This window comes from Nematolebias whitei, chromosome 7 (genome assembly GCF_014905685.2).
Source record: "Nematolebias whitei isolate Nwh7 chromosome 7, NemWhi1, whole genome shotgun sequence".
In the NCBI taxonomy this organism is placed as follows: Eukaryota; Metazoa; Chordata; class Actinopteri; order Cyprinodontiformes; family Rivulidae; genus Nematolebias; species Nematolebias whitei.
In genome coordinates, this window is record NC_056504.1 from 29,162,475 (window position 1) to 29,187,800 (window position 25,326).

General features: G+C 38.4%; 1 protein-coding gene across 1 annotated transcript in view; it reads right to left on the reverse strand.

Moving 5' to 3' along the window:
• The window catches only part of kcnb1 (potassium voltage-gated channel, Shab-related subfamily, member 1), a 37,295-nt gene that overhangs the window by 2,167 nt on the left and 9,802 nt on the right, over positions 1-25,326 (reverse strand). The gene's annotated exons all lie outside the window — the stretch shown is intronic.

The window sequence follows — 25,326 nt, forward strand, 5'->3', positions numbered from 1 at the left end:
AAGACAGAATCAAAGAGGTAACATGAGTAAGGACTGCAGCATAAAGGAAATCTGATACAATATGGTCATAACTCTAGAGAGTTGAGTACTTCATTCAAGTGAATAAGAAGAAGGTGCTGAAATTTGTCAAGTCTATGGAAGAATACCAGCATGTTCGTTCAAGTACTTTGAGAATATTGTCTAAGTGTGTCGAGAAAAGTATTAAGGCCAAACTATGTAAAATGTTAATTTCCCCCAGTTATACACATTTGCTGCACATTGAAATACATTTTTTAATTAAACAAAATGGAACTTGTAGCTTTTTCTGAATATTGCCATTTTAATGCAACTTCTGATTTTAACCATACATTGAATGGAATACATCATTAATTTTCTCACCACCTTGCTGCAAGGAAAATTTCCCTAAGGGGACAATAAAAGTGATGATGATGATGACTTCCAGTATATTTTATAAGGTCAGGATTACATTTGTAAAGTGATGACTTAAGTGAATGTCGATAATCTCAAAGTTTAAATAGACCTTCACTAAATGCCTTGCTGAGTGACTGGATAAGATATAATGGACTGCATTGACTTGGACTGTTTATTTATTTATATCTCACTCATCAGGCTTATACACATGAGTGAACGTGCTTAAGTGGACTATGAGGTTTAACAGCCACTAAATAAAATAATTAATCCATTACACGCCACCATGAAAGGTGGAAAATCATGTAATAACCTGTATATGTGTGTTTGTTGTTTGTCTGTTAGCAAAATATCTTATAAACCATTGGGTACATTTTAACAAAACTCTCATAATCATTGGATGCACAATATGCAACTTATTACTTTTGTAGTAAAACAATTTGAGACTAAAGTTGATGCTGAGTCATCCTTATGACGTAATCTGCAGGCTAACAGATTGTATGAGATATTTTTCTTTCAACTTTGACATGCAAGGTAGCAGCTGATTGCATGCATTCAAAAACAGGTCTCTCTTGTAAATGAGTCCTCGAGGCTCAGTGGGAACTAACCTGTATAAATAAAGGTTGAACAAAAAAAAAGTGTTTCATTTATACAAATTTTGACAAAAATAAATTAATCCAGGAAATTTTTCAAATTAGCTTTTGTGTGTCAAAGAAAAAAAATGTCCATTTAAAATCTACATCTTCTAACCAATACTTAACAATAACACTTTTCAGAAGATACACAAGACAATGTGCTGAAGTAAATGACAACATATGAGCTTTCAATGCTTTTAAGGAACAAGACCAGGATTACATAATTAACTCTTGCGTAGAATAGAAACATTAACCCTACATTTCCAAACAGCACAACTTAGAGAGATGAGTAGGAGGTTGTTGCTAGAACACTGAGCTTGTTTTGGCAATAGCCCACACGCAAAAGGTTAGGATGTTATATGATGATATAAATCATGGAATGGTTGAAATATTTTCTGCAAAAGTGAAAGCAACAAATGGCATGAGGCGAAGAGAAATATTAAAGGTTCTTGTGGTACATTTGTTGCCATAATATTTTAAACAAAATCTTCAATGGTAGTCTCGTGTAAACCGGGTGATTCAGCACACCATCTCTAGATTAAAAAAGTAATCTAAAGGTTAGCACTGAATATGAGGTTTTATAAACCAGCAGGTGAGGGTCAGAGAAACTAACTCAAAAAGGGATGGTAGCAGCCACTGAGTGACAGCAAGGACATTGACAAAGTGCCAATAATTCAGACTCTCTGGAGTGTAAGTGATGGCTAAAAAGGCAACATTACCAATGACCAATCAGAGCAGGAGGACACTGTTGCCATAGCTTCATGGCAGACATGAATAGCTCTATCTGTTTATTTCCATCCTTCTGTGTGGCTCCCTACTGCCCTGCAGGAAATCTATTTGAAACAAACACTTGAGAGGGGCTGTGACTGAAGGGTGAGGGGTTGTAGCCGACAACGGTGGCGAAAAACTGAAAGGGTAGAAAAGGGGCGGGGGTGCAGTGGACACGATGACAGTATTAAACAGAAAATGATTTCTATAAAGTAAATAACAGGGTTTATTGCTTGTGTTATCTTGCTGTACCTTTGTAAGCACCAGGTATTAAAGGTCACCCTCTGGGTACGAGGCACATCAGGCTTGTAATAAGCCCGAGGAGAGATAGAGCCGCGCTGCTAACAAATCCCAAACTTGAAGCCACTGGAGATTGCATTCACGGAAGGGCAGGACAAAAGAAGGGACAGAGGTAATAGGATTGCAAGGCTATAAAAAGGTTACTAATGAAGGTGCATCAGTGCTGCTGTGTAATGTTTTGGTTATGAGGTTAAGTTCCACTAAGGAAACCCTACACATCTGAGGTGTTCCTGCCTCTGTGCTCCTTGTGCACTCGATCGCCCCAGCTCATTGAGGATTGTTCCTGTGTTGTTTTTGTGCTGCTGTGAACTAATTTCATAAATCTCCGGCCCTCCAAACATGAGCAGAACCACAAATAAACTTATGAAGCATGAATGTAGCTCTGGGCACGAGCCTAATGGTTTCAACACAACACCTGGACACAGAACAGATTTTCATAGCAGCAACAAGTGAGAAGTTTCCCCTTTAAATCTTAACATTTGAATTTTATAATTACAGCTTATGAGATCCAAAAATAATAGAGGGAGGCATTTATGCTTGGAAGAGAGGGGAAGACAACATGTGTGCGAGAGATAGATACAGGACAGATTGACAGGAAATCCTACTGTGACACTAAACCGAGCTAGATCACACTGGTTTGTGTCCTCATGACACATATGGTGTGTGGCTCAGCAGAGACAACAGTCCCCAGAGAGCTCCATCGTCGTTAGGAGAAGATGACACCTGACCTCGTTAGGCTGTTTGAGGAAACTAATGTAAAGGAAGGATGCTTTCCGTCAAAACTCAACCTAGATTTGTTTTTGCAAAAGACAAAATGTATATTTTTTAGATATGTCTCTGACTGCACTCTTCTGCTCTCCAAAAGAAAGCACATTTAGGAGTCAGACAATTGCACATTTATGCAATTCATTCTTATAGCTTGCTGTGTTTGAGACTTAATATCAACTCAACACAGGGATACTCATTGCTCGGCTCCTAAGCCACATGCAGCTCGCCATGCTTTATTGGTGGCTCGCGTGACAGGTTTCAACAATACGCCAGCACAGCCAGTACAGTTTAAAAACATGCTGGCGCATTGCGCAATAATTGTGCATGTTGGCTCAGGCTTCTTTGATGCGGTGTTATGAATAATATTGTGTTAATCAACTTGTTGAAGAGGAGGCAGGTCCGACTGGCTGGTAGAGGTTAAAAAAAAAAAAAAGTCCTGTTAAGCTTCAGATGGATCAGCTGATCATCGGCCGCGCGCATCTACTGACCCGCTGGTCAAAAGATGTAAAAAATGCCCTGTTAATCTCAGATCAATCAGCTGATCATCACCGGATGTGCGCATCCGCTGACCCGCTGGTCAAAAGACGTAAAAAAAGTCATGTTATTACCAGATGGATCAGCTACCGGCCCACGTCTCCGCACTTGCTGTCATCTGCGGAGAAGGTAGTAGGAGCATCTTACAGAGCCAGTTCTAGGCATGGTTACATGAGGGGGCAGGCGGAAATGTGAAGGGGGCGTCTTTATCCGTACACATATTACAGCATATTCATTGTTGAGCATGGACTTTGGTATTCATTGTTATTGTTGACTTGTGTTTTCTTCATGGGATTGGTGTAATAGCTAAAAGATGAAATTTTTACACAGTCAACATTTTCAACCATGAACACTATCGAGCAAAAACAGAGAAACTGACTGACCCATGCCCATCTTGAATGCCTCACTGTAGTTGCAACAACAAAGTACAAATACAAGATGAAGAAAGTCAAGGACATGCACCACAGCTTCCACTCATGTCAGTATAAGGTACATTTTGTTTAAACAGATAATGTGCTGACTGTGTTTCTTTATTGCTCATAGGTGGGTTGTTTATTATTTTATTTAATTTAAGTGACTTGGGGTGATATCGCGGCTCTCCGTTTGACTTTGATCTGTCAATATGGCTCTTTTGAAAAAAAAAAAAAAAACGAGGATCACTGTCTTAGATGCAATGGCTTTACCTTGTCAGTTTCCCTACAGCTGTGATGGTTTTCCTCTTTAGATGTACAGCAGTTTTTGAAACACACTAGTCATAAATACACATGCAGACTTTAGTAAAGTGAGTAATTAAGTGTGCATAAATCAGGTCATCGTGAATTCATGACCAAGTTTAAAGAGCGTTGTTCAGAGTTTACAAAATTATTATTTATCAGAGCATTAATACTAGAACGCCACATAAAAAGAAACTTTAGTGTCTACTTGTGTGATACCCATGACTTGCTTTGGGAGACATTCTTGCAGTTTTGTGTATTTCAGTGCTATGTTGGCTTCAAAGGTCTGTGTTGTTTTAGATGGCTTGCCTCTCATGTGTGAATTTTTCCCTGGTTCTCCAAACTAAGATCATTCTGACTACTGTCTGCTTCAGGAAAGTGTTTTCTCAAAACCTCTTCTCTAAAACCCAGTCAAGAAAATTTCCAAACTAAGTTCAGCACAGTGGCACCTCCAAAGACATTTGAACTCACAGATCCACCAGTATTCAGATTTGCGTTCCCTCACTGGATTTAGAGACACATTGTGCTTCAGCAGAGGAAGCTCTTGTTCCAGTAAACCAGTATGACACCAGCGGTCACCCAGAGAAACACACAATAATGTCGGGTACAACTCTTTAACTCCCACCGACCCTTTCAAACCATTCTAAAGAGGTTTTGGTAAAGTATCTGTCCTCGGTTGAGTAAATCCAGGTACGGCTTGAACACTAAGATCCCCAGACAGCTGACTTCATTTCCCATCATTCTCTGAGCCACATCGGAGGCCACAGGGATCCCATGCAACAGTCTCCCAGCCTCGACTAGCCACTGTCACCATGACAACCCCCTTGAAGCTTGACAGGAGGTGGCTACGTGGACCTGCTTGTGAAAAGCAAGTCTGACAGAGTCTCCTTCTTTGTCTCTCCCTCCCTTCTGTCCCCAATTTGTCCCTTACAGAGAGCAGTGAACCATCTGTACTGCTGTAGTCTCTGCTCTGTCCTTCAGTGTTTCTCCTGTTTGTCCTCTTTCGGCACAACTTATCAGTTCACTTGATTAACATTGGCCTTTGGCTGCGACGCTCCACTTTTTTTTTTCTTCTCAAAATAAAATGATTAATGAGTATTATTTTTAGAAAGGGATAAGAGAACCCTATAAACAAGTCTGTGAGGCGCTGTTTTTATGTGCAGATGTTTCCAGCGTGTACCACACGATTCATCTTTAATCGTTTCAGCAGATTAACGTGCTTCATCGTTACCGCACTACTGATCGTCATTCTCCCCAAGACGTTATTGTCAGTGGTCAACAGCATGCGAGCAATAATGTGGAATAATTCACACCCCTGCTTCCGAATGTGGAACGGCTCTCTGTGCCTCTCTGCCTGCGAACGAGACGAGGTTTCCATAGAGACGGGAGGAGACTGAGTCTTCCACATTTCCCCCAGCATGATCGCTTGAAATACACAGACACACATTTCGCACCGGCTCAGCCGTAGTCTCCCCGCCCTGCATCCCCTCCTAACTTTGAGCAGCAGAGCCTCGTTCAGCTTCACCTCCAACATCTTGCCAAGGTGAACCGGTTCGGATCTTGCGGTTCTTCTCGGGAGATTCTGCTAGAAGCTCCGGTATCATGACCTTGTTCCTGCGACATTAAAGCTAACCACCTGGAGTCATTCTATATTTATTTCATCAATACAATACATGAATATTGAATGATGTTTGGGAAACAGTTTTGTTTCAAGATCACACATTATTGATGTTTTTCCAGACAACTGAACTACAGTTGAATGACTTTGAATCAATATACTGTAAACATTTAGGCAAAATATAATAATAAAGATAAAGGCCTAGCATAACATTATAAAAGTGTAGCATTTTCGTGAAAACTTCATCATCACAAGATGGTACACTCAGAGTAGGTTTTTTGTAATAACTCCCAGCTACTACCATATCAAATTTGTTCTCAATAGCTGAACATTTTAGTTACAGCCATGTTGTGTTAGCTGATATTGAAGCGCTATGGTGGACATCTTGAATTAGATTGACTCCAAAAGTTAACAAGTTGTAGATGTCTATCAAATGAACACTTTCTGAGCGATTCACTGAAATTCATCCTGTATTTAATAAAATATTTTGCTAACAGACAAACAGGATTGACTCCAACAGTTAATCCCAAAGATTTGGGCAAAGATTTTGAGCAAATAGTAGCACGTGGAGTATGCTTTATGAATGGCTCTCAGCTATAAATCCATCACATTTAAGCATAATATCTGTATAATTGCCTGAATTATTGCCATGTTTGTAGTTTTTAAGGTCAGTTGGCTGTTGTAGCCATCTAAAATTGGATTAGCGCCAAAACCTAAAGAAATATAAAGTTCAACCTAAAGGTTATTTCCGAAAAGTTTCATTAAAATATGTCCAGTGGTTCATTCGATATTTTGCTAACAGGCAGACAGAAACGACTACAAAAAATAATAGCAAAGTTTTAAATAAATATGTTATGCATTTTGTTAGTGCTACAACTATGTGTTGGGGATCAGTCTCAGCTACTACCGCACTGAACTTTAGGTCAAAGTGTGTACAATTAATTGAGTTATAGCCATTTTGGTGTTTTTAAGGTCAGTCGGCTGTGGCAGCCATCTTGAATTTGCACCAAAAGTTTTACATGCCCAACTCGTTATTGCTTTCTGTAAGAGTCATTAAAACCTGTTAAGTAGCTTGAGGTATTTTGCTAACAAATGCAAGCGCAGACATGAGCAAACTTATTTTTGCTGACGTTTCAGCAGCAGGTGATAGAAAGCATTTTTGAAGCTAATGTCTTTTTTATTTTTGCATTCCAGCTTAGAGCTCTAAATTACACTATATACTTTGAGATCAGTGAAGTCTGAACCAAGTCATATTTGTCATACTTTTCTCTAACTCATGCAGTCCTCGTCGACACAAAGTGGCCCACAGTTGCTGTCAGGAAACCACTGGAGGTAGGAAATCTACGCCTGCCCCATCCATCTTCTGAATGAATCCCACCTCCTCTCCCTTCTCCCCTCCTCAATTATTCATGCATTTCAGATGAAGAGAATCCAGACTTAGCATCTATATTTAAACCTCGACTGGTGGTTATATAATTAGAAACAGTATAGGATGTGGCCTGGAACACCAAAAGGAGACCAGTTTTCCAGAGGAACCATGTCATGAGGAGCAACACAGCTGAGGCAGGTGGAAGGAGGTGAAAGAGGAATTGATCAGTGTGATGTGGAGACTCTTCTGGAGTGAGGAAACCAGAATGATGAAACTTTACCTTCTCCTGCAGTGCATTAATTGCATATGAGATTACTCTGAAATAAACTGCTCTTGCTGCGGCGTATAGAATAACATGTTGCCAAAAATATAAAAAGGCAAGACTATCATATTGTTCAGGGAGGGTGCTGCTGGATTAATGAATGTATGACGCAGTTCACGCAGCCTCGCAGTCCATGATCATTTATTTATTAGAGAAACCAGAGAACATCCTGGTTATGCTCTGCAGACATCGACGCGGGAAAAAAAAAAAGAGGTAAACATGTGAAAAGGATTGATTTGAAACGCAAACAGAGACACAAAACTCAAAAAACACAGGCAATCGACAGCAACGTCTGAACAGAAGGCAGCTGCAAGTCTCACAGAGATGACAGTTGCCATGGTGATGGTGACAGTGAACTTTTAAACATTTCAGAAATGGCAAGGAAAGGGGGAGAGAAAGCACAGAAACCTTCATAACCAGAGAAACAAAGAGTTGCACGACACCGGCTACAAGATATGAATGTCATGACTCTAGTCACAGAGCAGGGGGGGCACACAGGGCAAGATTAGTCTTTAATCCTGCACTCCAACACATGCTTACTGCACGCATTCAGCTCGCTAACAATGGCACAGTCCACGTTTCAGAGTCAGTGGCCATTCAGTGTTAATCCCTTTAAAGTCACTCTCAAGTTAACATGGAAATCCTTCCAGTTTTAGTAAATGGACAGCTTTTAGTGCATGATAATTGTACTTAAACTCCCTCTGGTGTTTTGCTCCCCACAATCCAAAATCGATGACATGGCATACAGCACATACCCACAACATATAGCATTCTGCTAAGAACAGGGAATATCCGCAAAACATTATTTTAAATTTGGACAAATCAGTTTGAAAAGAAGGATCTGTTTTAATGTAAATCAGCAGGAAGAGAACAGACCGTTAAGCCCCGCCCACCCCCGACCTGTTGTTATGGTGGTTTAAAGCTTTGCATTGATAGAGTACAAAAGTAATATTAAAGCTGATGCACCACTTCAAATAATTCAGTCTTAAAACGTTATAGAGATTTCTAAAGGAAACAGAAATATCATTCTTCATTTTGAGCCACATTTCTAAAGTAACCACACACTCGTTACCACAGCGGCTGGTACGACTTTGTTGTATGAACTAATGCTAACTGTCATCTACATTAATCCTGTTGGTGGAAATATTGTTTGTATATTGCAGTAAATATTGGATTCTCGTGATCTTTGGGTCCTCAGTGGCCACTGCATTAAAAACATGTCTGATTCTGTTGTGGCCGTCACTGCATGGGTTCAGGAGCACTTCTGCAAAACACGGTTCACTGTGCCATCCACAAATGTAGATTAAAGCTCTATCATGCAAAGCAGAAGCTGTATGTGAACATCATTTGGGAACCCTGTCTTCTCACGGTCAAACCTAAATTAAAATGGACGCAAAGCGGAACACTGTTCTCAAAATGTAAAGAGATCATCCAGAATGTTATAGGCACTCTGATATTATCAGATGCAAAGATTTGGCGCATAAACAAAACAAATAATCTGACAAAGACCCAAGACTGTTGGACAAGCTGGAATCCTACATCAGACCAGAATGGGACAAGTCCTATTAAAACCTCCAGCAGCAGGTCTCCTCAGCTCCTGGATGTTTACAGACTGTTGTTAAAAGAAGAGAGAATGCTTCACAACATGGCCCTGGCTCAGATTTATTGAGATGCGTTGCTGCTATGTAATACAAAAGTACCTTGTTTTTCCGCAAATAAAACATTACAGCTTTTACTTTCAGCATTTGAAATGTGTACTATGTTCCACTGTGGGGGGAAAAGGGTTTATGAGACTTATGTTTAAAGTGTAATGCAGTAATAATACATTCTTGGTGTGTCTGCAAGACTAAAGCCTGCCCCAAATGTCAGCATATGACACATGTCCAGGAAAGATATCTTGTCCACCACAGAGACAGATGACAGATGTCTTCCTAAGGTCCATTTAGAAACCTTCATTTTATACCATCATGCCTGTTTTGGTCTGTGAAAGCAAGCTGGAGCGCCTGGCAGCAAAACGACCCAGCAGGATTCAAACAGGAGACCTTGTTGCTGTGAGGCGACAGGGCTAACCATTCACCCCAGAAGCAGTTTGTGCACCAGAAATGGGTTACAGTTACAGAAAAATGCAAAAAAAATAAATAAAAATTGTCCACTCTTGAAGAGCTGAAAACTAGGTCAGGCCAGCTAACGTTTATAGCTAAGCTTGTCCAAGTGTCTGTGACATTTTACCTCAGAATCTGATCAAAACTGAATGTAGGGGGAAGAAAGGCCTTTAGAAAGCTTACCTGTAAGACAGTCTACACAGGCTGCTTTGGCAAGTCTCGACAGGTCTGCTGCACCTAATTACATGTTCTACGACTGGATAATATCTGTGCGGAGTCAGGACGTAGCATCAGTCGGTGCTTGTTTGGAAAATGCATTACTAATTCCAGATGACAGAAAAATATGATCCTAAAAACAGTGAGGGACTGCTTTTAGCAGGATGTTTTGTTTATGGTTTGTCGAGGGATATTTTATGTGTTCATTTGCACTGAAACCTAATGAGTGGGTGAAAGTGCTCATCAAGCTGAAAAGCATCTCAGACAAGTAATTAAGTGCTCTTTCTAAATAATATTCCAATCAGTGAGCGGCTTGATGACTGTCCTTCACTTTGGTGAGTTCTAGCTTCCTTACACTTAACCTCCTTCTTCTTCATTGATTCACCTGCCAACACAAGCTGCACGGTGATCACACATTGATGAAAGGTGCAAGAATAAAAACAGAGAGGGATTTCTGATTGTTGCTCTGTGCACAAGATGTCCAGGATTAAATATGCAGAGGATTTCACAAGGTTCTGAAAACATGCAGGAATAGCTTCGAGGCTACTCTGCTGCACTTTGATGTCAACTTATCGTAAAGAAAACAAATGAACAAAATGCAAAAATAAAAAAGAACAATTATGCATCTACCAATTCCCATAAAACTTCACTTTCCACAGACGCACGATAAGAAATATTCCTCAGCTATGATGATCATGCAGGTTGACAGCAAACACACAGCACCGCATCATGCAGGAATATATTTTTAATGCTTTGAAGCCTACTTTAAACAAAAAGCCTGACTAGCGCTGGCATATGAGGTCCAAGATAAACACACCTCAGCAGCGAGGGTGTGTATCCCTCTGACAGACAGAGCCTTGTGCTGGTGTGCACTGCTCATTCCAGGACTCTGTCCACTAAAAATGATGCAAACTCCTGTGATGTTGCAGCTGCTTGACCCATCGGCAGCTGAAGAGAAATCACTCTGCAGACGTTTATGATTGACACCTCTCCACCATGAATGAGGTGAGCTGTGTTTGTGCAGATTTGTTAAGAATGAACAAGAAAAGTAAATATACTGCAAACAAATCAAATAAGTACACACTAAGAAGGTTTACAGAGCAGATTTAAATAATAAACCCAGAAAAACTTAAATTCCTGGTATTCCTTAAAGGACTGCAGAGTTGACGAGACTGACTTGTGGTCATATTTTGTCAAACCTTAAAGTCTCGTGCCATATTGCAAGATCTCTACTTCCTCAGGTGGCTGAGGCAAGCTGAACTGGGAAGTTCAGTCCTCACCTCCTTCTACCTGTACAGGTGTGCAGTGGAGAGCATCCTGTGTTCCAGCATCAATGTGTGGCATGGAGGCTGCACGGAAGTCTGTTGGAGTCAGCCTCCCCACCATCACAGACATCTACACCTCCAGATGCAGGAAGAGCCACCTGCATCATGAAGGACCCCACTCACCCAACACATGCACTTTTTGCCCCGTTCCCCTCAGGCAGGAGGTTGAGGAGCATTACGTGTAGAACCACTAGACTGAGGAACATCTTCTACCCTGAAGCTGTTAGACTTATGAATCTCTACCCAGAAAAATCACTGTAATGACACTTTATCTGTGCTACTGATTATCAGTGCTGCTGATTTCTTACCCATAAGCTGCTGTATTCATACCCATCTGCTCACAGCAGACTCATGTTCAAGCTGCTGTTTAATATGCCATATTATATTACTTTGTATATTATTACTGTTTAGTGTATATCTCAGATCCTTGTATACTGTTTCTTTTTATACTTTATATTTTTACTATTTTTGGGTGTAACTGGGACCTTGAGTACACAATTTCATTCCACCTCACTTACCAGATGTGATAAGAATGACAATAAAGAACCTTGAACTTTAATCTTACATGATACGTTAGTACTTTGTAGTTTAATTGTTTGTTGAGGATAAAACTGACATGCACCAAATTTTAGCTCACTATCTGTAATGTTGACTGAGTAATAACCTTTTTTGTGTTTGCTAAGGTTGACAAACTGCGGTGGCCATCTTGAATCAGGGTGATTCCAGAAATCAATCTGTTATAGATGCACACCCATTAACTATTTTCTGAAAGTTTCATTTAAAACTGTCCTGTGGTTCATGTGATATTTTGCTAAAAGACAGGCAAAGTTCACCATACTAGTAGACATTGTGGGATATGTTAGCAATCAGAGTATTTGTTAGGGATGACTCTCAGCTACTGGTGCAGTACAATGTAGGTGATCAGTTGTAAACCTGATGGAGTTACTGTCACTTTTGCTTTCGCTAACGTTGGTTAGCTGTGGTGGTCATCTTGAAAGGGGGTTAACCCCTAAAGTTCGTCGGTTGAAGATGTGCAGCTAATGAACAATTTTTGAAAGCTCCTTTAAAGTTTGATTACTGGCTCATGAGGTATTTTGCTAACAGACAAATGCAACAACATGGGTTAAGACAGTACTGCCTTCACTTAAGCTGCAGGTGATCTAAAAGGATTACAGATATGATGTTTGAGCCTTGTCACTTGCAAAAAGAAGGAAACTACTGCTGCTGCATGAACTTTACAAAGTTGTGAAACCTTTTTAAGTTTGAATGATTTTCTCAGCTTCTACATTATTCATCATAAAAGAGAACTTGGTTACTTAACTCAGTTATTTTGATTGTTGCATAAATGTTACACAGGAGGATATATGCACAACAGAATATCGCATCATGCACCCAGTTACCAAACCACTACAAGATCAAAAAGCAGTTTTGCTATGAATGGTTTTGGTGATATGCATGAACTGTCACACTTTACTAATCATGTGTTAAAACCTGCTGAATTAAGCAAGTTGTAAATGTTTTTATGATGTGCAGAGGCAAATTGTTTGGCTCACCTGGAGGAGCTCCTAAAAATAGAGCTTGAACTCAGCAGCTGGCAAAATCAGGGATGAGGAGGTGTGTCACAAAAACATGGATACACAAATTATTTAACCGAATAAAAAAGAATCAACGTAAAGAGTTGATGCCAGAGTTTCAGACAAAGCTTATAGGAGGACGATTACGTGTTTGATATTGTGTGTGTTTGTTTGTTTACTAAAATATCTCATGAACCACCGGTTGAATTTTAATGAAACTTTCAGGATATGCTGTACATCTACAACTGATTAACTTTTAGAGCAGCCCAAATCAAGATGGCCACCACAGCCACTACAGCCAAGTGACCTTACAAAACAGCAACATGGATATAACTCTGTCATTTTACAGATGTTGAGCTCAAATCTGATCTGGTGGTAGCTGAGAGTTGTTTCCGACACAAACTAAGCGTGACATCTTGCACTGTTGCATGACACAAAATGTTTCTTGTAAAGATCAAAGAAAACTACACTTCCATTATTTACACAGCGTAACATCATTAAACACTGGTCACTGTTGGCAAAGTAAACAAGACTACTTTTTAGTCTGTTTTCTCAGAGTTAGTCCAATTGATTAATCTAGCTTAGCGAAGGCCCCTTGCGTTGATGTTTCCTGTCCGTCCTACATCTTTACTAGATCAGCTCATGGAGGGGTCAATCAAACTACTGCCAGCAGGTGTGCATCTTTCCCCACCCCTGCTCTCTTCATTGTCGTGGATGACCAGAGATTTTTGACATATTTTGACAGAGGCCATCTTTGTTAGTTTAATATGTATAAATGTAACTCTGCTATGTTATGTATTGAGAGCCTGACAGGCTGCACCACAGGGTGGTACAGGAACTGCACCAGTCAGAGCCTGAAAGCACTACAGAGGGTGATGCAAACAGCAGAGGACATCACTGGTAACAGTCTTTACACCATCCAGGACATCTACCACAGCCGATGTCTGCATAAAGCATGCAGCATCATTAAGGGCCACACCCACCCAGCCCAAGGATTCTTCCATCTACTACTCTCAGACAATACAGGAGTCTGCCTTCGCACACAAAAAGACTAAAGGACAGCTATTATCCACAAGCTGTCAGATTACTGAACTCTTGATAATGAACAACTGTCAATAAAATTCTACCAAGCCACATCTGTGACACCTAATATGACTAATATTAGCTTGTGACAGCTAATATATTTATTGCTGCTGCACTATGTGGCTGTATCATGTATGTCATTACCTGACCATCATAATTCAGTCTCATTGATACTACATGTGCAATAACCTGTCACACAACCTGTGTAGTATATTTTAATGTGCAATATATATATCATGTGCATTTGAGCTTATATTACTACCTTGAAATACTTATTCATACAAATTCATCCTACTTGCACCATTATATAATTCTACCATGTTGTTGTTTACTATTTTCTCTTTTAGGACCTTGTAAATGTTATAATTACTTTTACACTTTTTGGTACTGTATTTTGTACCCTTATTGCATGCTTTAGTATTTTGTCTTTGTTTATTCTATGATTTTTTTTTTAGCGAGTCAAATCGGTTCCTCTCATCCTGAACATTTCATTGTACTGTTAAACTTGTGTTAACCTGCATGAGACAAATCAACACAACTGGACAACTATGTGTTGCACATGTTTAGACTTAAAATTCAGACAGATCAGTTCAAAATTCTGGCAGCTTTGTGGGGCCCCAAAATATTTTTAAAAAGGCTGTATCTGGCCCACAAGCCACTTGTTGCATAGGTCCCCCACTTGCAGATTTCACACTCAGATAATATATTGCGAATGACTCTCAACTACTACTACATCAAATTTTAGCATGTATGTCACATTGAGACACACACACTTGTATGCAGACATGGGCAAAAACATTATTTTCCACCTTCACCTTTACGCGCTGGGTGATAAACAGCTTACGACGATGTAGGAAAAGCAGTAAAACTCCTCCCCAGTTAGCCGCTGGCCGTGCAGTGACGCTATATTGGGGTTTGCACTGATTTGGTATCACCAGCAGAGTTCTGCAGCATCGACCACTGACTCTTAGACCGCCCAAGGATTTTATTACACCTTGGAGTGAGACAGCATTTTCCCAGTCAGCCTCACCTCTGCTTCACAACTTGTGTTTCACCCCCTCTGTGACGCTAAAAGAACCCTCTCTTTAATAATAAATTACCAAAGTCTTCTGTTTTCGTCTTTACTTTAAAGAGAAACGAGCTGATTGCATTTTTTAAATTCTAGCTGTGTTAAATATTTTAGTTTAGCCATGCACGTTTTCTCCAGAGCGTCTGTATGACAGCATGGCATTGTTTGTGGGGCTGCAAGACACTTGGAGAGGATTAATTAGTTTGATTTGCATGTTATTGTTATTTTGTTCCTGCTTTACAAACGAGGTTGTTTTTTACTTTTGTCTGCCTTTGGAAATGTGGATAATTGTCCTCTATGCTACAGCCCTTTAAATGTCAATTTAGTCCAAAGGCAAAATAAATAAATAAATAAATAAATCTGATGGCTAAATCTGAGTTCAAAAAGTTATGATTAAAGAGTTTCCCCCAACGAGGGCTCAGCTGATTCTAAAATGTTCAGACTCTATAACTCCAAAATAGACATATACCAAAACATATACTAAAGTATCCCACCACTGTATTTACATGAATGAAAACAACAAAAGCAACAGTATAATGTCATATAGTGGTCTACTTTTTACCTAAACCTAAAAAAAAATTAATGCACCAGTTTACTGCAATATGGAAATGGCTATAGTCAGCTTTCTAATTATTTAATATATAAAAACTATTTATTTTATGAGTACAGTGCCTTGCGAAAGTATTCGGCCCCCTTGAACTTTTCAACCTTTTGCCACATTTCAGGCTTCAAACATAAAGATATAAAAATTTTTTTTTTTTGAAGGATCAAAAACAAGTGGGACACAATCGTGAAATGGAATGAAATTTATTGGATGTGTCAAACTTTTTTAACAAATAAAAAACTGAAAAGTGGAGCGTGCAATATTATTCGGCCCCCTTGCGTTAATACTTTGTAGCGCCGCCTTTTGCTGCAGTTCCAGCTGCAAGTCTCTTCGGGTATGTCTCTATCAGTTTTGCACATGGAAACACTGAAATTCTTGCCCATTCTTTCTGCAAAACAGCTCGAGCTCAGTGAGGTTTGATGGAGAGCGTTTGTGAACAGCAGTCTTCAGCTCTTTCCACAGATTCTCGATTGAATTCAGATCTGGACTTTGACTTGGCCATTCCAACACCTGGATACGTTTATTTGTGAACCATTCCATTGTAGATTTGGCTTTATGTTTTGGATCATTGTCTTGTTGGAAGATAAATCTCCGTCCCAGTCTCAGGTCTCTTGCAGACTCAAACAGGTTTTCTTCCAGAATGGTCCTGTATTTGGCCCCATCCATCTTCCCATCAATTCTGACCATCTTCCCTGTCCCTGCTGACGAAAAGCAGGCCCAAACCATAATGCTGCCACCACCATGTTTGACAGTGGGGATGGTGTGTTCAGGGTGATGAGCTGTGTTGCTTTTACGCCAAACCTATCGTTTTTCATTGTGGCCAAACAGTTCAATTTTGGTTTCATCTGACCAGAGCACCTTCTTCCACATGTTTGGTGTGTCTCCCAGGTGCTTGTGGCAAACTTTAAACAACACTTTTTATGGATATCTTTGAGAAACGGCTTTCTTCTTGCCACTCTTCCACAAAGGCCAGATTTGTGCAGTGTATGACTGATTGTTGTCCTATGGACAGACTCTCCTACCTCAGCTGTAGATCTCTGCAGTTCATCCAGAGTGATCATTGGCCTCTTGGCTGCATCTCTGATCAGTCTTCTCCTTGTTCGAGATGAAAGTTTAGAGGGACGACCAGGTCTTGGTAGATTTGCAGTGGTCTGATACTCCTTCCATTTCAATATGATTGCTTGCACAGTGTTCTTTGGGATGTTTAAAGCTTGGGAAATCTTTTTTTGTATCCAAATCCGACTTTAAACATCTCCACAACAGTATCTCGGACTTGTCTGGCGTGTTCCTTGGTCTTCATGATGCTCTCTGTGCTTTGAACAGAACCCTGAGACTATCACAGAGCAGGTGCATTTAAACAGAGACTTGATTACACACAGGTGGGTTCTATCTATCATCATCAGTCATTTGGGACAACATTGGATCATTCATAGATCCTCACTGAACTTCTGGAGTGAGTTTGCTGCACTGAAAGTAAAGGGGCCGAATAATATTGCACGCTCCACTTTTCAGTTTTTTACTTGTTAAAAAAGTTTGACATATCCAATAAATTTCATTCCACTTCACGATTGTGTCCCACTTGTTGTTGATTCTTCACAAAAAAATTTAAATTTTATATCTTTATGTTTGAAGCCTGAAATGTGGCAAAAGGTTGAAAAGTTCAAGGGGGGCGAATACTCTCACAAGGCACTGCATATGTGTTTATTTAATAGCAACAATGCAAATTCACGTACTACCTATAAAAATGTAGACTATTATATTATATAGGGCAAGGTGTGCTCCCCACTTTTTCACAATACAGCACTGCTATGATTAAAAACATTGTAAAAAACCTACATCGCACAATTAGCTTCTGTCTCACCTATTTTCTTGCTCCAGTTCGCATCTCTGTCCGATCGTCTCAAGCTGCATTCAGCTCTGGGCGCACCACTCCTGCGCCCCAAAATGTCCTATCTCTTGTATTGAAGAGGAGCTACCTCGCATGTACAACTTTTAACGAGAATCTATGGGCAAAGATTTTTGTGCCCCAGGGTGGAAATACGTCACCAGTCAGACAACGTTGATGAATGAAACTTTACTCATTAACTATAGAATATTTATTTTACACAAATAAAAAAAATATATATTTTTAAATATTTTTATATTATTATGTAATTTTTATTATTATTTTTGTGTTATTCAAGGTCATGTGATTCGTGGTAAGTGGTGGGGCAGTGCCCTTGTGCCCTCTATTGGCCAGCCACCAATAAAGCAGTCTTAGCAAACACAAATGGTTATAACTAAGTCAATTAAACACAAGTTAAGCTAAGTATTGGCATGGTAGTAGTTGAGACTGATCCCCCACCTCTACTCTGAGCACACCACATCTATGTTTAAAACTTTATCATTAACTGTTAAAGTCAGCTATGTCTGTCTGTTAGCTAAATGTCTTGTGAACCCCATGATGGATTTAAACTTTTTTCATAGAAGATTAATTGAGCTCATTTTACATCCTTCAAATATTTAGATCTGTTTACAACCTTTTAGCTCCTTTCACATTTTGCTCTGGTTCAGCTTCTTTCAACTTCCTTGTACAAAGTTAAACTTTTTTGCAGCTACTTTCAGCTAAATTCAGCTGTTTTTAAGCTGTTTTGTGCTCCTTTTAGATTATTTCTGCTAACTACAGCAGTTTTGTGCTTCTTCTAACCTCTTTCTGCTTCAGCTTGTTATGCTCCTTTCAGCTTATTTCTGCAAATGTCAGCATTTCCTACTATTTCAACTATTATATAGCTGTTTATGCTAATTTAAGCCTTTTCAGCTAATTTCCCACACATTTTTTGCACTCATTTAAACTTTTTTCAGTCTAATTTAGAAAAAAAGTACTCTCTACTTCCTTTTGGTAATTTTTGCTTCTTTTTGCTTTTTAGCTACTTGTTAGCTACTTGTTAGCTACTTTTTAGCTGTTTTGTTTTACTAATTGCAGCATTTTTCAGCTAATTTGTACTTTTTCATGCCAATTTCTGTTTCTTTCAGCCTAATTGGGCACATATGTACTTTCTGCTTTCTTAGGTCTTTCTACCCAGTGAAGTTACCAGCTGGTTTATGGCTTACCCCACTGCAGCCTCTCCTTTAAGGGGTATCACGAACTGAATCTAGCACTTGAGTCTTACCCAGAGTAACCTTAGGTTAGTTCTACTTAAGGCTGTGTTGAAGGTGACTCATCCAGATTGTTAACAACCCCCATCTATGAGTCACACCCTTATCTCACCTCGTGACTCGCCCAACTTAGCAGCCGGAGTTGGATCGTCATTCACAGGGAAAACTCATATTCTACGGTCGCTCACCTTCGGTTGTAGAACTGCTATTGTTATTGAGCTGGTTATTTTTAGAATCTAGGACTAAGATTCTAGAATGTTTAATCAAAGCTGAGAAAACCTTTAAAAACCTCCGTCTTTAGTTACAATATTGAACCAAGCTTCTTAAATCCATGAACACGAAGTGGTGAAATGATAGTCCAGAATCTTACATTTCATATTTTGCTTTAATTAATGATTTGCAGGGGAACAGTGTTATAGCAGAAATCCAAAGTGATTATTCAGTTACATAGCAAAGTCAGTAGTCAAAAGTCCACTTGTTACTTGAAAGGTGTTACTGTTGATTGTTGGTTGATGTCCAAGGGGCGAAACATTCCAATCATGTTGTAATTCCTTTGCTCCAATGAGCTGAACCAAAGAATTATAAATCTGTAAAGCTCCGATGAGTAAAAACAGAAAATTATAAATCCATAAGCTCCGTTGAGGAAAAATAGAAATATATTAATCTTCACTCTGTTGAGCCAAAGTAAGGTAGGTTCAAGGGAAGACTTTTGCTGCTCTGAGACCCCAGAGAACACTCAGAAACCCAAGATCGTTACTGGACTCGATGAGCCGTCAGCTGGCATCTCGAGTTTACCTCATGTTCCAAGAATCCTCCGGAGTTAAATCTCAAAAATTAAGTTTAGTTGGGAAAAAAAATAATTAATTAAGTTTAGTTGGAAAATAAAAATCAAAAAATCAAAAATTAAGTTTAGTTGGAAAAATCAAAAAATTAAAAAGTCAAAATCTAAAGTGTGTTCAAAAACTCTATCAAACAAAAAGGAGAAAAATCAAAAAATACAAAGGCATTTTCAGAAACCCATAATGCAGCAAAAATGGGGAAATGCTCCTAAAATGTATTAATTAAGACTTTAAAAATACCAAATTTAATTTAACATGTAAATTCCCATAACTCAAAATATTGTCAAGAGTCCTAACATTTTACTGGTGTATATAACTATAAGTGATTTTAATTATTTAAATTTATTTTAGGACAGCTATTAATATGTGTCATACCATCTCTTCTCGAAGACCCCTTGTCAAAGGGGATCCTTGACTGATGAAACTGGTGACAAGCATCCCTCAGTTGCTTTTGAAGAATATTTCATACTGTATTCAATAAAATCCAATCTTGGAAACTTGAGTTGGCTTTCAGGTCCGGGCTGAGCTGAGAAAAATTATTTTCCTCTTCGGATCTTCAAGTTCCCTTTAGTTACTGAATGCGTCAATGAACTGCCCTTTAAAACTCTCCAAGTGCTTCAGCACTGATCGTTAATGCTGAGCCTTTTTATACATTTGTCTGCTTATTGCGTAATTTCTGTATAGCAACAGTCCTGGATACGGACTATTCTACAACGTCAGATCACATGTTCAACGTCACTGTCATTGCTAAAATTATCTTTGATTGCCACTAGGTCTGTCTTCTTGTTTTTCTGCAGAGAGCTTCTTCACTTAAGGTAACTTGTTCCTGTTTTCTGTAGACAACTTCCTCTGTTTCTACAGATAACTTCCTCTTTTTCCTCTTACTGGCCTGGCCATCTGTTCAGACTACCACTTCCTGTGGTGACTTGACACACAAACATTAAGCTGTTAACTTGACCTTTTGACCATCAATTCTCTTCAGTTTTAGTCAGTAATTAATTAATTTATTCTTAATCATTTAAAGTTAATTCACTTTCAATATAAGAGTTCCCAATAATCTTTTAATTTAAGCTCTATAATATCTTCAACATTGATTGATTAAGTCTTAATTCATAGGATTTCACCTCTTAACACATAGTATATTAGAAAGACTTCACACACTGTTACATACTATTACATAGATTTGTTTCAGTAAATAAACCTTTCTTGCTTTTCCAGAACACATACTCGAGGATCTGTGGTTTATACTGCTCTTAACCTTATTTTAGGTCATGAGAACTGACTTCATACCTCAACTGAAATGCACATCACTTGACACTTATGTCATCTTATTCTAACTTTTTCAGCTAGCTTTTAAGTATTTCTTTTAGCTAATTTCAGCTATTTTCAGATTAATTAAAGTTTTTCTTGGTAATTTCTGCTACTTTCAGCCTAAATAACTTATTTATGTTAATTTTAGCTTGCTATGTTCCTTTCAGCTTTTGTCAGCTCCTTTCAGCTTTTTATGTCCTTTTAGCTTCTATTTAGCTGTTTTAATGCAAATATTAGCTTTTTTAAGCTAATTCCACACTTTTTAGCTTATTTCAGCTCTTTCCTTCTGGTAGTTTAAGCTTCTTTCTGCTTTTTCAGCTACTTTCAGCTATTATTTGCTTATTTCAGCTATTTTTTTAGCTAATTTTACTAATTTTTGTGCTAATTTCTGCTTATTTAAACCTAATTCAGAAAATATCTGTTCTTTCTGCTTTCTTCTGCTAATTTAGTTTTGTTCCTTTCACTTGGTCTACATTTCAGCCTGTTTTTGTTTTTTAGCTAATTTCAGCTGGTTTTCAGCAAGTTCTTCTGAAGTTCTTCTGCAATCAGCATTCACACTGCATTGTCAAATGAATGGTGCTATGTAATATGCATTAATTTAGGGAATGCTATGGGTCTTTTTTTATTTCTGCCATATACAAAGTACAAAGTATAAATTAATGAAGTGACAAGCCCAAGATTCAAACCTTCTCCTCATGCACAGGTTAAAATGAATCAACAGTTATTCATTTTCAGGCAGTTTGTTATGGTTACAAATCCTAAATGTGTAATTTTGTTTTCAGAGATTCAGCTGTCCTTCTACACAGCAATTTTCTCTTTTATGTTTACTCTCTGCAGCTCTCTTGATGATAGTCTTTAAAGTCCACCCCTCCCACTTCAAACGCTCACCTCCTCCTGGAGACAGTGACGTCTTTTCAGTACGTGTTCACATAACAGCTCAAATTCAAATCGAACGAATAAAAGAGCTCGCTTTGCTGCTTTGAAGCGGCAAAATGTGATTCTTGACCACGTTCGATGTGTCACAATCCTTTATTCTATAGAGAAAATGCATGTTTTATTACCCTGTGACAATCAACCAATGACCTCCAGGACTGAAAAATCAAGCCAATGCAGAAGTGCTACAAAAACTGCAGCCTCTTGCTGACTCCCAAAGCAAATTATTCTCTACAGGCTGAAATTTGAGATGCCAGTTTAAAAAAAAAAAAAAACTGAAATAAACAAGCTTACAGCCTTTAAGCAAAACACATTTTTGGTCTTGTCTGCTTATTTATTTATCCATCATCACTTTAAAAACATCAATGAGATGTTTCTTTCAGAAATGTGGCTCCATTCTTTAATATGTTTGAACTTATGTTATTTATAAATAATTGTACATATATATTTTTAATTCAACATTTTTGCATTTGGTGTTTGAAAACCTGTTAAGTGTACATCTGTAGATGATTTACTTTTTTGTTGGTTCGTAGGAAAGCACTGTTATAAAATTGCAACTGAATATGTTTTTAAAACTCTTAAAGCCATTTTGACCTTCTTGTAAAACACTGTCAAGCCAAGGACTCATGAAAGAATGTATACTGTACTGTAAGAGGAAGTGAAGTTTACACAAAAAGTATGCAGCACCAAAACTTCAAATGTTCCAAATAAATCACACAAACAACAGTTTGGATGCTTTGTCTGATGCAAACTCATCACAAAGAATACATCGTATATTTCATCAAATTATAGCAAGAATATGAAGAAAAAGAAACACCCAGAGAGCGCACACCTTAGCTTTGACCCAAGGGTCAGTCACGCAGTAACTTTTTGTGCACAGACAGACAAGAATCCTTTAAAAATTCCTGGAAACATTTCCTGGAAATGTCATGAAAATTTGAACCTCCAGAGGACCAGGGTTAACTCTTTTTAGATTTTTCTACCTGGATTATTGAGCATTCATCAGGATGTCATGAAAATCTGTTTATAACATTTTGAGTAATCTAGTGCACAGACAGACAAACCAACATGTATTGTGACACGAAGTATTAAATATGACTTCAGAGTAACTCTGTTCTACAAAAAAGCTTCTTCCTGGAAAAAGTAGTCCATGCATTTGTTACAACCCGACTAGCTTGTAACACACTTTATGTTGGTGTCAGTCAGGTGTCCCTTTCACGTCTCCAGCTCATCTAAAATGCTGCGGCTCAGCTGTTAACAGGAACTCGTAGGTTTGAGCACATTTCACCAGTTTTGTCCTCCCTTCACTGGCTCCCTGTGTGTGTCAAGACAGATTTTAAAATTGTCCTGTTGATCTTTAAGTGCATTAATGGCCTTGCACTCTCATACCTCTCTGACCTACTTCACCCATATGTTCCTTGGGTGCTGAGATTATCTGATCTGACTTTTTTTGGTTTTGAACCAGTTTGACATGACTGTCAACAAGGAAGAGGGCTGGACGAGAGGAGGGGGCGTGCCAAAGACACCATCTTAGCACCAACATAACTGATTTGTTCCACTTTGGAGTAAGCTATTTGGGATAAATTCAGTTTTGTGTTGTGTTTTTCCTTGATGGATGAAGCCTTCCGGATGGAAGGTGAAACTTTTCAGCAAAAAAAGAAACTGTCCAGATGACCTGACTGAAAATTGTTGGATTGTGTACCTGGATTATTGAGCATGGACAGTTTTTTGGCACCAATAACATGATAAGGATGATGATATCAAGAAGGTTAAATTGCCTCTGTTGGTTTTTAATGACTATTTAATTTAATTAAAAAAACAAGACGTGAATATGATGCTTTGTTATTTATATATTTAGTATAATTAGATGATATATTTACATATATATTATTTTTCAGATTTGATTAAACTAAAACAGTGACAAAGTAAAGCCCCGTCATGACACTGTAGGTATTCTCTGTCACTATGATGAACACTGATGAAAGTGACAGGCTAATATTAATGACCCTGTGTAATTATTCTGAGGTTGTATGAGCTTCTAATAAAACTAACTGCTTCACTGTGATGTGCTTGTTGCGGTTCAAGTCTACTGGATTACTACAGTAATATAAGTAACTTTGTAATCCTCGTACTAGTTTTCTCATGTAGGTTCATGGTGAACTCAGCTGAACTGTAGAAATCCAGAGTTGAAACAAACTTGTTCAGTGTCTCTGAGAAGTGCCCAGAGAGTATCTGAGTTGTGATTTGATGTTGCATAAATTAATGAAAAAATAGAAGAAAAAAAATTGGATATTTTAATATTCCATTTCATTTTATGTTTTTGTGCAGATGGGCATTTTTTCCCCTCTTTAAATGTAATAACACTGAAGGTCTTGAACTGAAATACTCTGTTTTCTTTTTGCTCTTGATATTGTACAGATTGTAAAAAGCAAGTTCATTTTATTTAATGAGCTGTTAATGAGTTTAGGCTCCAGGGGGGAAATTGTTTAAACTTAAATAAATTAAACTTGAGTTATGTTTTGGAAGTTACTTGCTTTGTTTTAACTTCAATTATTTTAATCTATTACATGAGGACTTGCAAATACAACTTCATCAATCCTCCACATATTAACACTGCATGTAGAAAAATATGCAAACCTGCAGCAGCAGAAAATGTACAAACCTTCTCCATATTCCCAAACATTCAGCATAGTAACCGTTCTTTTTATTGTTAATATTACTGTGTAGCCTCTTCCCCTCTTCCCCTCTTCCTCCTGACCCAGGACATAAAGTCATTAAGCTCATCATTCATGTAAAACAAATAAAACTCATTGTTGCCTCAGTAATAATAACTTGTTAATATTCATCTGAGAAAAAAAATGTTTTCACCATTTAGTTGCATAAAACTACGGTATGTATTTTTTGAATATTGCTGTGACCTTTTCATTTTACTACCAAAATAAAATAGTCTCACAGATTTCATGTGTTTTTAAGTGTTATAAAGTTAGTCTTACACATACAAAGTATGCAGGACTTGTTTTAGTTTTCTCACAATTTTAGCTCAAATAAACTGTTGTAGCAACTTTTTTTACTTCTGCTATGAAGATTGTGATTAGCAGAGTTTTGACTTAATAGAAACAGTTAATTTCAGGCTTTGGTGAACGTTTGACTTGTCCCATCCATCCATCCATCCATCCATCCATCCATTATCTTTTACCTGCTTCTTCCTTTTCAGGGGGTCACTGGTGCCCATATCCAGCAATCAGTGCGAGAGGCAGGGTACACCCTGGACAGGTCTCCAGTCCATCACATGGACACATGGAGACAAACGAAACAAACAATCATTCACTCTCTCACTCACACCTAGAGACATGTTAGAGTCACCAATCAGCCTAACATGCATGTTTTTTATCTGTGGGAGGACATCCATGCATTCACAGAGAACATGACTCCACCAAGAATGATCCCCGGCCAGGATTTGAACTAGCGACCTTCTCGCTGAGAGGCGGCAGCTCTACCAATGTCACCACCCTGCCGCTCAACATCTAAATTAAAATGGTTATTTTCTTATTTCATTTTTTTTGCTGAAACACCTAAAGTAGATAAGACACAAAGTCCAGATCAGTAAAAGCCATATAACCACAAAATTACACTATCCACAAATAGTTTGGGGTTAATGCAAAGTTAAAATTACAATAAAGTAACTTGTAAATATTGTCAT